General features: G+C 39.8%; 1 protein-coding gene across 6 annotated transcripts in view; it reads left to right on the top strand.

The window, feature by feature from the left end:
* Positions 1-12,401, top strand: part of NCKAP5 (NCK associated protein 5) — a 959,339-nt gene that overhangs the window by 308,709 nt on the left and 638,229 nt on the right. The gene's annotated exons all lie outside the window — the stretch shown is intronic.

Genomic DNA, 12,401 nt, shown 5'->3' on the forward strand with positions numbered 1-12,401 from the left:
ATGTCTAGGCATGAGTTGTAGCTGCTTATATACTGTTTATACAGCTTATACTACTCTGCTACAGTCCTGACGGTACATATCACATCGTTGCATTGATTATGACATCGCATTGGTGATGTTTGAGGTTGCCCAGTGTAGGAGTATTTACATTATGGCAAAAGCTACAAATCAAGTGCTCCCTTGCTAAAGCTTATTGGACATTTATACCAGTGCTTCTGACTATATGAATTCAGATTATGAATTTATGAGTTTGAGTCTGTCTCCCCCAATAGAATTTAAGCTCCGTGAGCACGGGGACTTAGTATGACTTTTGCATAAGATCACATTTTAATTGTTTATGATAGTACCTGGACATAGTTGACATTCAGTCAACATTTATTGAGTGGATGGATGGAGAGATATGTGGTTGACAGAATGAATGAATGAAAGTCAGATTTTGGTGAGGGTCTCATTGTAATTTTCAGAAGGACAATTTTTCAAAGGGTCAAATTTCTTATTTTTTCTCCCCTATGTTTTCCTTATATGATTGTTCTCTGAAATATTTCTCTGCTCTAAACATGAGTATACAGGTTCTTTTCTTCTTGTTTTTTTACATGTGATTTCTTTTGACAGGCATATCATATTTATCATTTTTAGCTAATAACATTTGTCTTCTTGTCATGTGTCTGTCTAAATTAAGTATGTCTATATTTTCTTGGTATTCTTCATGGTAGCAATAAAACCAAGAAACCCAGGCAAACATACTTAATGGCTAGTATGTTGATACTGCATGTCAACACTGCATGATATGTCTGGTGACATAACATGATGAGTTTAATGCATTGTCCCTCATGAGTAGTGCCTGGTTCAAAGCACCAGTGAAATTGTAGCGCGTGCAGTCATTAGCCAGCATGCACGTCAATCACATATCCGCATCTGTGGGTTGCATGTCCGTGGAGCGTTTGTGTTTCTGCATTTTACAGAATAAACCTTCACCTTTACTACTCAGAAGATAGCATTAGGGGAGTTTACATCCGGCAAGCCTGCAGCCCACATTACAGGGTTCCTGCCATCTCGTTTTGGAGATCACCTTCTCACCCATCTCTTACTATTCTGACATAAAGAGATGGTGTGAGTCCTGTGGTGACCTTCTCCTAGCCTGTCAAGTGTAGGCTCTAATTAATCACAACATGATGAAATCTGTCCAAATAACCCCAGTGTTTTCAGCCTTTGAGGCCATCTGAACAAAGAACACAGTGACCTCTGGGTGCTTTTGTCTCTGAGCATCTTGCAGAAACTGTTTCCTAAAAGAGGCACAACTCAGGGACACAGGAACTAGACGATCGTACACCGTGCATGCATCGTGCAGACTGGGAAGGGGAGACATGGGGGGGGGGGCATTATTGTGCAAAAGTCACAAAGCTACTGGTGACTTTAAAAAAATTGTTTTTAAATGTTTATTTATTTTTGAGAGAGAGAGAGACAGAGCCCCAGCGGGGGAGGGCAGAGAGAGAGAGAGGGAGACCAAGAATCCAAAGCAAGTTCCAGGCTCTGAATTGTCAGCCCAGAGCCTGAAAAGGGGCTCGAACTCACAAACAGCAAGATCATGACCTGAGCCGAAGTCAGCCGCTCAACCAACTGAGCCACTCAGGCACTTCTTGGTGCTTTCTAAAGGACAAAATATCCTTGTAAAAAGTATAGTAGTGTAAGGCCTGAGGACAACCATCCAAACTGTCCTGGGCTCTCTGAATCTGGCTTGCACAGCCAGTTGTGGGTCAGATGAAGATGATTAGCATGGACAGGAGAAGTGGGAGGCAGGCTTGTCTCTTATCTCCCCCTTATTGACCAGAAGCACATTCTACTCCCTTTATGTCCCAAAGAGCAGCCTTTATCACAATGTGGTCCATGCACGTTATGCATAAGATCATCTGTGTGACTGGTTACAAATGTAGGCTCCTATCTCCAACCCAAGACCTACTGGATCAGGATCTCAGTAGATGTTGGTTTTCTTTTCTTCTCTGTTTCTTTTCTCTGAGGCCCTCAAGAATGTATTGGCTCGTCTTTTGTTCTTCCAATTCATCTGTCATTGCTTACGACAATTAAGTTGAATCTTATGAAATTGCTGATATGTGACCATGTATGAGTAGCAAAAATGTGGCTTAATGAGGTTCTAAGTAATGCTAAATTTCAGGCCCTGTCTCAGGTACTGGAAATGCAAGCTAAAAAAACAAAATGGTCCTTGACCTTGAGAAGTTCAGAGTGTGAGTGGAGAGACACGTAGGTAAAGAGATAATCTAGGGTGGTTGTGTGTGGTCAGTGCTGTGCTACTTAACAGCTGGTAAGTTTTTAAAGGGCATTGGAACACCAGTATTGTGAACTATAGGTAACTTAAAAGTTATTTAGGTAATTTTTTAGATGACAGATTGATAACAAGCTATCAAGGCAAGATAGCACGGTGCTCATTGAGCTTGATGTTAAGAAAAAAACTCATATATCCAGTAGAGTGATTTTCAGTGGTGGATACCTGAGGATGAGGAGAAGGAGAACATCAAGATCACTTGAGGGTCTGTATTTTTTTATATTTTATTATATGAAATTTATTGTCAAATTAGTTTCCATACAACATCCAGTGCTCATCCCAAAAGATGCCCTCTTCAATTCCCATCACCTACTGAGGGTCTGTTTTGAATTACATACCTCTCTTCCCATGGGAGCATCTGCTCTATTTCTCTCAGCAAGAAAACCCATTCCCCTGCTGCTTAGAAGCACTGCCTGAAGGACTTACTGTTGTGAGGAGAGCGTTCAGGTGTGTGGACACAGAAAAAAATGGAAAACTATTGCTCACTTCCAGAGTGGCAAGTCAGAGACAGGTGGTAGGTCTCACCCCGTTGGGCAGTTCTTACCTTGTTCTATTTTGACATTTTTACAGCCATGTATAGACTGTGATAAATATTTATCTTATGGGATAAATGAGCATGGTTGTAAGAGATAACAAGAATAGATTTGATCTGATGGGCTTTGTAATTCATTCAGAAGTGGATGGTGATTCATGGAATTGACAATAGAAAAGAAAAAAAAGAAAGGAAAGTAAGACCTATGAAAACCTGTGAACACCCCTAGTATGCTTCAGATGAAGCAAGTGACACGAAATAATACCTAAATATAACCATTTTCGTCATGTTCTTTGGGAAGTCTGGAAACAGCGATGCCCCTTGCCAGATATGAGCTGAGATAGAGGAGAAAATAGCTCAGTCAGGCATAAGAAGTGAAATGCTTGGATGCTACAGTGCCCTCTCTTTTTCAGAATATACTTGTAGAATTCAGCTTACTGCCATCCTTCCACAAAGAAATCTTGTCTACTCCACTTGTGGGGACCGTCACCATCTTTCAACTCTTACTACTTTTACCATTTTATGTCACTCAGCTTATGTTTATTAGGGTCTCTTGTTGTGAGCCATTAATTATCTGTTTCTTGGCTTTGTCAATTAGATTGTAAAGATCTTTGAGGGTGGGTATTAGATCTTCCTGTCTCCTCTTTCCCCACATTTTGTTCAGGGGTATCCAGAGTCGTTTTTGTAAGTCAAACCAATTGCGTTCTATTGGATCCAACTTAATGCATAATAGAATCTTAATAAATATTTGCAGAATGTAGAGAGAGGAGGAAGGAGAAAGCTGAAACTCCCAAATTTTAAAATACCATGTTGTTTGGTAACATACAGTTTGGCCAGAAAAAAGGACTTTTGAGGGGAAATGAGTTCTTTGAGCATTCTTTCCTAAAGTGATTCCTAAAGTGATAACTAGAATTTATCATCCTCTATTTAAACGAAAAGACATTTACCTCCAAGCTATAAAAAAAAAAAAATGCTAGTTAACTCCAGATAATTGCGAATAACTTGCTATTTCTGTGATCTGATGTAATTCTCAAATGCTTGCCCCTTGCTTCATGAAAAGCTGGCCTTTTGTGTGTGTGTGTGTGTCAGCTGGCATAATTAAAGAAAACAGTAATTTGCTGGCCAAGGAATATGTATTTTGGGAAGTTTGGTAAAGAGCAAGTGTGCAGGACATGGGGGTGGGGATTGGCTTTCTAACCCCAGGAGGCTAAAATAACCAGATGATTGCCAGTGGTGATGACTGCATTTGCTTCTGAAGCCAAACTTTTAAATGTAATTTTATTTGTGTATATTTTTTAAGTAAGCTCTACATGCAGTGCGTGAGGCTTGAACTCACAGCCCTGAGATCAAGAGCTACAAGTTCTACTGAGTGAGCCAGCCAGCCACCCCCGCCCAAAACCAAACTTTTAAAAGCAAAGACCATGCTGATGTTTCCAGAACCATAGCTGGTATACACTGATGCTTTTTAAATTAATTTGTTTTCTATAAAACAAATGGCCTCCTTACAGGACGGGACAAAATAGGGCAAATGTCAGTGAAAGGTGGTTTAAGAAGTAAATGAGATTAGTATTAAATAACTAGCTGTTCTTCCCCAACGTTAACCCGTATAGCAATTTATCAGTTGCTAATTATAGACTGAAGAATCACCTTGTCAAAAGATACCCTATCTTTTTTGCTCTGGCTCTAGATTTTCTTAATTATTTCTTCTTACTGGTATCAAACAGAAGGTTATCTGTCTTAGTAGAAATAAATTAATGGCCGCCACTGAGCATATTAACAATATTTGGTTAAAGTAGGTCTCCTCTATCTCTGATCCTAGAAGCCCAGCCCACTTGTTCAATTAGCTCCCCTTCACACACATAAAGATTCTTAAGTGTCAAAAGTCATGGAATTCTTCATTCTTCCTTGTTCCAAAGTCCAAGCTTTCAAAGACCAAAGCAACCCACTGTTTATATGCTTTATTAAAAATAGCTCAGAGGCATGGATTCACAGCCCAGGGGACCTGTTTCATAAAACTTTTTGTTTCCCCCCACAACTTAACCTTGTGTTCTTCTTAAAGATCAAAAGAGAAGACGTTCCATAAACTTCTCATTATTTCTAGAAGATTCTTTCCTCTGGCAGATTCACTTTTAAAAATGTATACAACTTAACATTCCTCTCTGTTGTGAAAGTGGCCTGAGGGAGGGAGGAGGGAGAAACAAGATGGATAGTTAAATTCTCAAGAATTCATGTTATATTAGTGGCTTCGATTTTTTCTTAGCATATAACAATAGCTGGATCATACAGAAAGGGAAAGTGGCCTTGTATTTTGAAGCATATTTGTCATAGCACCTTCTCCTGGAAAGGATGAGTACTTGTCCCAGGGATTTCTTGGGTTCTAGTCTTGTCAACTCCAAACACTTAATAGAGCTTTTGCTTTAGCAAATCTCTTATCAGTGCCTCAATTCTCTGACATATCAAATAGATCCTCATACCCATTATCTCTACTGTAAGAATGCTGTAAGAATGAACATAATTGATCAGTGACAGTGCAATAGTATTTAATCTCAGAACGAGAGCTGCACTGTATGACAGGGGTGCGTTATCCAGTTGCTAATATATGTGTCAAGGTCTTCTTAGGCTGTGGATGCTTATGTAATTTTCTCTGTTGTTAATGAGCTGGAATGCAATGGCAGACCATGGGTGTGCATTTTTTCCTAGCAGAATTTCATTATTAGTAGTAACTTGCATGTTTTATGGGACTCTCACATCTTTAAACATTTATTGGTATCCCTCGACAATAGCATGTTGCTATTACTTTGTGCAGAACTTCAGTCCTTTACCCCATTAAAAATGAAGTGCCAGTAATGATAAACTGATGTTTTTTTCTAACCAAATTATTAAATTTAGAAATTTGATTCAAACAAATAATTAAAGAAATCATTCGATCAGTTTTTCCTTTAATTGTACCCTTTAAATTTTTGAGAATTTTTACTATTACTTGCTAATGTTTAAATCCAGACTTCTTAAAAGTTTGATTGAAACATATGTACCTGATGGAGTAAAACACACTTAAACCTCAGAGTATAGCACCTATCATAGCATTTGCTTATAGTCCAAAGAATCAATTGCTAACTTTGAAGGTAAATTTGTTTAGGTTTATGTGTTCTCTGTGAAAGCATGGAATTTATCATAAGAATGGCGCATCTTTCCCCAGGAGATTTATTATTGGTATAATGAGGATATTAGTTTGCTAGAGTTGCCATAATAATGTACCATACTCTGAGTGGCTTCAACAGCAGGAATTTTTTTTTTCTCACAGTCCCGGAGGCTGGAAGAAGTCTGAGATTTAGATATCGGCAGGTGTGGTTTCTTCTGAAGCTTCTCTTTGTGGTAGACGGCCACCTTCTTGCTGTGTGTTCATGTGATTGTCTCTCTGTGCCTGTGTCTGACATCTCTGTGTCCTCGTCTTCTCTTATAGGAGCACCGGTCGTGTTGGATTGGGGACCAGCTTAACAGCCCCATTTTAATTTAATCACCTTTTTAATGGCTCTGTCTTAAAACATAGTTCTAGTCTGAAGTACTGGGGTGGGTGTGGATTTTGGTGGGACACAAGTCAGCCCCACACAATCAGGAAAATTCTACATCAGACTGCTTTGAACCCCTTCCTGTAACAAAGACATTTAGCAGGGCATTAATGCAGAGCCCCAGTTTATCAACCTGCATCTTAAACAGAGCTGCCCTGAATTTGGAGCACCTAGGACATGAGCCATCTCAAGCCAGTAAGGACTCCAAGGCCAGAGAAGTTTGGATGAAGTTTAAGGAGTACAGCTAAGTTCAAGGAGTGGCAGAGCTAAACTCAAAACCGAGATATACTAAGTGTGAACTGAACACGTCATGTAGGAAGGAAACATAGTCCGTTACATTGATGTATTTGTAAGTTGCATTCCTTTTTTTTAAGTTGATCTGTTTATTTTAAGAAAGAGAGAGAGCAAGCACAAGCAGGGGAGGGGCAGAGAGAGAGGGATAGAGAGAGAATCCCAAGCAGGTTCTGCACCGTCAGTGCAGAGCCTGATGCAGGGATTGAACTCAAGAACCATGTGATGGTGGACCTGAGTTAAAACCAAGAGTCAGACACCTAACCAACTGAGCCACCCAGGAGCCCTGCATTCCTTATAATAATAAAGAAGATGGGGAGTGGGTTTGGGAGTAGGGTTGGGGGGGCGGGGAGGGGGTGTGAAAGCTCAATTGCTAAGAGGCCTGACTTCTAACATAGCCACAAGGGGTTTGTTGATTTATCACAGGAGCCCCTGAAGGATCTGACGCTTTTAGTGTCTAGTATTTATTATAGCAATGTCATGTATGTGTCACTAATAGACACCCAGGATCCTGGGAACAAATCAGGGTGACATTATTTAATGAATGCCTGCTGTGATCCTGAAGCCATGAGATGCCGTTAGGGATTCACGTCTGCCTGACAGAGGCCCTCCTGCATGTCACTTTCAGAAGTGGACTCAGTTTTAGTCATTTCTGGTAGCAAAAGAGAAGTCATTACCTGAAAAGTATAACCCTTCACTCTACAAATGAGTTATCTCAAGGCCACAATGATGGAGGAACTTATTCAAACATCCCAGCTTATTATCAGCTCCTCTAGAATTAGGACGACTGTCTTGTTTCACTGAGCGGTTTTCACTTCAACTCACTAACTCCATTTATATCCATAATTACTATTCACGCCTTTACTTCTAACACATGTTCACCCTGTGGGTTTCATGCATTTCCCTCTACAGTTCACTTTAGTGAACAACTGGGGTGGGCATTCTCTTCAACTTGAAACATTAGCAAGACAGTGTTGTCAAAGGGTAAAATCATCGTGAATTTCAGTCCTTGTGTTAAGACACATTCATTTAAGCTGTTGGCACTTGGCAGGGTTAAAGAAAACAAGAAAGTGTGGCCTTTGAACCACTAGACCTGGATCTGATTCCCAGCACAGCCACTTGTTAGCTGTTTGATAGAACACAAATTGCCTTCCTTGTCTGCACTTGTTTCCTTATGTGTATGAATGATAATAACTGCCTGGCCAGGTAACTGTAAGGAATTGCGAAAATATATGTTTCATTGCATTTAATGTCAGGTACATCCAAGACATTCTGTAAATGGCATCTGTCTCTTCCCTGCTTTTCTCTTGAATCTCTAAGAAATTATGGCTATTTTAGTAGACAGAAGGTGTGATTTTTCAACCCTTATATTTGTGGAAGGCCTACACCCCTGTATTCTTGGAATATCAGATACTTAAGACCATAAAATGGAGAAATTTCTACCTCCTTCAGTGCTGACAGATAGAATAATCACCAATGTCTTCTTAAGAGCAACATGCCTTGAAAACCCCCAAATACCATATAAAGTATCAAACATGAAGCCTGACTAGCCATTCATTTTGCTTTAAGAAATTTATATCCCACTTTTCATACAAAGATTAGCATAAAAAATCAATTTGGGGAACTGAAATAGAAAATAAAATATCAGTTGTAATTACTTCACTTAGCAAAGTAATTCTTAAAGATGGCCATAATTTTCATAATAGGCAATTGATTACAATAGTAACATGAGAAGTGAATAATTATTTAAACTCAGCTTTTAATGGGGTTTTTATGATAACACAGAATATGTAAAAATAAAGATATGTATGCACAATCAATATATCATTAGGCTAAAATTCTTATTTAACTTTTTTATGGTTTTTTATTCTGTGCGTTCTTATAGAGCGAGTGACAGATTTAAAATGAAGGAGATTTACAGTAAAGGTAAAATACATACAGGATTAAGGAGCTTTTCTTTTGGTGATACCCAGCCCCCAAACCCTAGACTGATTTTTAGCTCTCTCCCTATATGAATTGCAATATTCACAGTCTTTGCTTGTATGTGTTTGTTCAACTAAAGGAAAGGGAAAAGGTATATGCATCCCATAGAGCAGGAGTTAGTGGTCAAATAGGAAGAATTTCCAGTAATCTAGGAACTAGGATCTGGGTTATATTTCTGTGGTGAGGGATAGCAATTTTCTTGTTGGAAGTAAACATTTTGTTGCTTTGGTTAGGAGTGAGAGGGGAAGAAACTATAACACAGTGACTATAGATCAGAAAGCAGATTGCCACTTTTGCATCCCACCTCCATTGAGACATTCCACAGATATGCAACAAGCTGGGCAGATTACCTTCCGGCTCTGTGTCCACATTTGGTAATCTGCCAAGTGTCGATGACAATAAGGCTCACACCATTGGGCCACACAGAACTTGAGCAAGATACCTAATATAAAACACTTAGCACAATGCAGGCCATACAATTAGCACTTAGCTAATGTTTGCCTTTATTAAAGAAGTTAGTGAACAATGACAAGTAAATGAACATTTCCTTCATTTATGTCATTTGCACTTAATGTCTGTACATCTTCGATGTCTATACATTGTGCTTGGGTATCTACACATCTTCGATTCACAGAAGAGACCCAGCTCAGCCAGGACTTAAAGGAGCTGATCCCTCTTCTCAAGATGAAAAATCTAACATCAGAAGCTGTTTTCTGCCCTGCACCAGTGTGAGGGGCACCCTAATTCAGGAATTTCACTAATTACTTTCTGGCAAAGCATCTGGTGCTCCACGCTTTAATTAGCATGCACTGATATTTCTTCTGTAAGACGTGCAGCAGTCCTCTCGGAGGGGATGGTTATGAATGGGGAACAGCTTGATAACGAAGCCAAATCTACATGCACCCCACTGGAGGAAATTCTTTTTATGTGCAAATATGGAAGAACAGTAGCAGACAGTGTAGAGTGATAGAAAGAGCATGGACTTGGGAGCTGGACAGTCATAGGATTGAGCTCCACTCTGCCACTCACCACCTATGTGACTTTGGACAAGTTATTCAACTCTTGGGAGTGACCACTTATGAAATGGGGAAATAATAGCTACTTGCTGGGAAGATTCAATAAAATAAGATGATGAACATAAAGTGCCTGAGCTGATATCTATCTGTCCCATGGCCTGCGCTCCATGACCGTAATTTTAATTGCCACTATTAAGAGCTTCGCTGTGCCCATTCAGTGCTTACAAGGAGTGGCCTAGCTTTACGGAGTGCCAGCTTTACAAGTATTAATTAATTCATTTGATCTTCTTAAAACCCATATGAGGCAGGAATAATTATTAGTGTAAGTCCCATTTTACAGATGAGAAAACTGAGGCACAAAGTGGCTAAAGGAGTTGCTTAAGGTCAGACAACCAGGGAATTACAGAACCAGGCCTTGAACCCAAGCCAGCTGACTCCAGCATCCACATTCATACCACTGAAATAAACCATTCTCATTCCACTGAAATAAACCATCTCTGAAGAGATTGGTAACTGGCTTTCCTCCTCTGCTTCTCCTTCTCATAGTAAATTGGGTCCCTTCCGTAGCACTTACCACCACCTTGTACTAGATTCACAAATGCACATGGCTCCCTTGGGAGGCCGCAAGATCCTTCCCCATCTTTTTCACATTTGGTTCCCCAAGGTATTTTATGCCGTCCTCCACCATGTACGTAAGCAACAAATAGTATAAAAATTGAGGCAAACAAATTGTGGAGAAAGCCTAAATGTCCATCAACTGATGAATGGATAAAGAAATTGTGGTTTATATACACAATGGAGTACTACGTGGCAATGAGAAAGAATGAAATATGGCCCTTTGTAGCAACATGGATGGGACTGGAGAGTGTGATGCTAAGTGAAATAAGCCATACAGAGAAAGACGGATACCATATGTTTTCACTCTTATGTGGATCCTGAGAAACTTAACAGAAACCCATGGGGGAGGGGAAGGAAAAAAAAAAGAAGTTAGAGTGGGAGAGAGCCAAAGCATAAGAGACTCTTAAAAACTGAGAACAAACTGAGGGTTGATGGGGGGTGGGAGGGAGGGGAGGGTGGGTGATGGGCATTGAAGAGGGCATCTTTTGGGATGAGCACTGGGTGTTGTATGGAAACTAATTTGACAATAAATTTCATATAATAAAAAAAAAATTGAGGCAAAGAAGATTGGAGGAGTTTTCTCTGACAGGACAATCATATTCCAACGTGTTTAGCAATGCAGTCTGATTGACTCTCAAGACATTTTCAGACATGATTATGGAAAGTCTTGAAGGAAGATGAGAAGATGGTCAATTGCCATCACTCCTGACTGTACTACTAACTCTTGAAAAGGTGATGGTGTGTGACTTAGATGCATCGTAGTTGTAGGAATGAGCAGCCATTAAGAATTTCTGTGTGACTTCACTTCCACACTGTATTTGTTGAGCTCCTCAAGGCCATGGCTTTTCCTAGTCCTGTAAGGAGGCAGAGAGCATTGGTTATGTATTAAATGGCTGAGCAGGCTTCGAAGTCAGACCAAGTGACTCTACTGTGTTCTTCCAATTTACCACGCCCTCATCAATACCTCTTCAAATTCCAGGATCCAGTTTTATGTAAAAAAGAAAAAAAAAAACTGGATCTGCTTATTCTCATCCCTTGTTGTATGTGTGTGTGTGTGTGTGTGTGTGTGTGTGTGTGTGTGTGTGACTGTGTGTGCAGAACAGCTCACAAATGAATTAACCACCTGCAGCCTGTAAAACTCTTGGAGCTGATAGAGCAATAGAAATTGTACTTTCTGAACTAGCCCTGGGTAGATTAATTTGTAGAGGCTTCGCGTTCATTCTGCTCGTTACCAAGAAGGGACAATTCAGACAACCCGGGGCAAATCTTAGCCTCGTAATTAATTATTCCAAAAAACTAGCAAGGAAGAGGTCCCATTGTTGGGTAGTAGAAACCCCTTTTTTAAAGCCAGAATTTTCTCTCAAAAGGGAACCGTTTAGAGAAGTGTTGTCAAGTGGTCCTCCTCTGTAGTGATGGATTTACTCATGAGATGTTCAGCCCAAAGCTCATGCGTCTAACCTGCATTGGGTATCGACATGCTGTCCAACTCTGAGCATGTCATTTAACCTCACAGCTCAAGTCACCTATCTGTGAAGTGAGAGAATGGTTACATCCCTCCCTCAAAAGTAAAACAAATGGCAGAGTAAAGGCAGCCCTTAAAATTTTTACTTTGGAATACTAGAGGCTAAGGGGTATATTCATGAATATACATTTCTATTTGCTTTATCATTAACATCCTTTACAAATTTTTGTCCCGTTGCATGGAAAATATTTCTGAAATGTTCAAGTCATAAGTGCAGGCATGGTCATAATTTTACCTTTCTATGATGACTGTGTGATTGTTTCCTCAGGGTCAATATTCTAAAAATTCTTTCTCTGTAGAAGACACTGCAGACTGGACCACTGAGCTAACTGACTCCAGAAAAAGCATTGACATTTGTTTCTTTGGCTGAAATGAAATATCCTCCTGAGCATTGATTATTTCTTCTAGAAATGGGGTATTAGACCTGAATCTGGTTAATTATGTGCATCAGTTCATTGGATTCTGGTTAATAGGGGCTTGCAGTATTTGTCTAGAATGGAATGTTTCATTTGGTGCTTGATGGTGTTAATGAGAC

Source organism: Panthera pardus, unplaced genomic scaffold (genome assembly GCF_024362965.1).
Source record: "Panthera pardus isolate Hobbes unplaced genomic scaffold, ASM2436296v1 HiC_scaffold_10, whole genome shotgun sequence".
In the NCBI taxonomy this organism is placed as follows: Eukaryota; Metazoa; Chordata; class Mammalia; order Carnivora; family Felidae; genus Panthera; species Panthera pardus.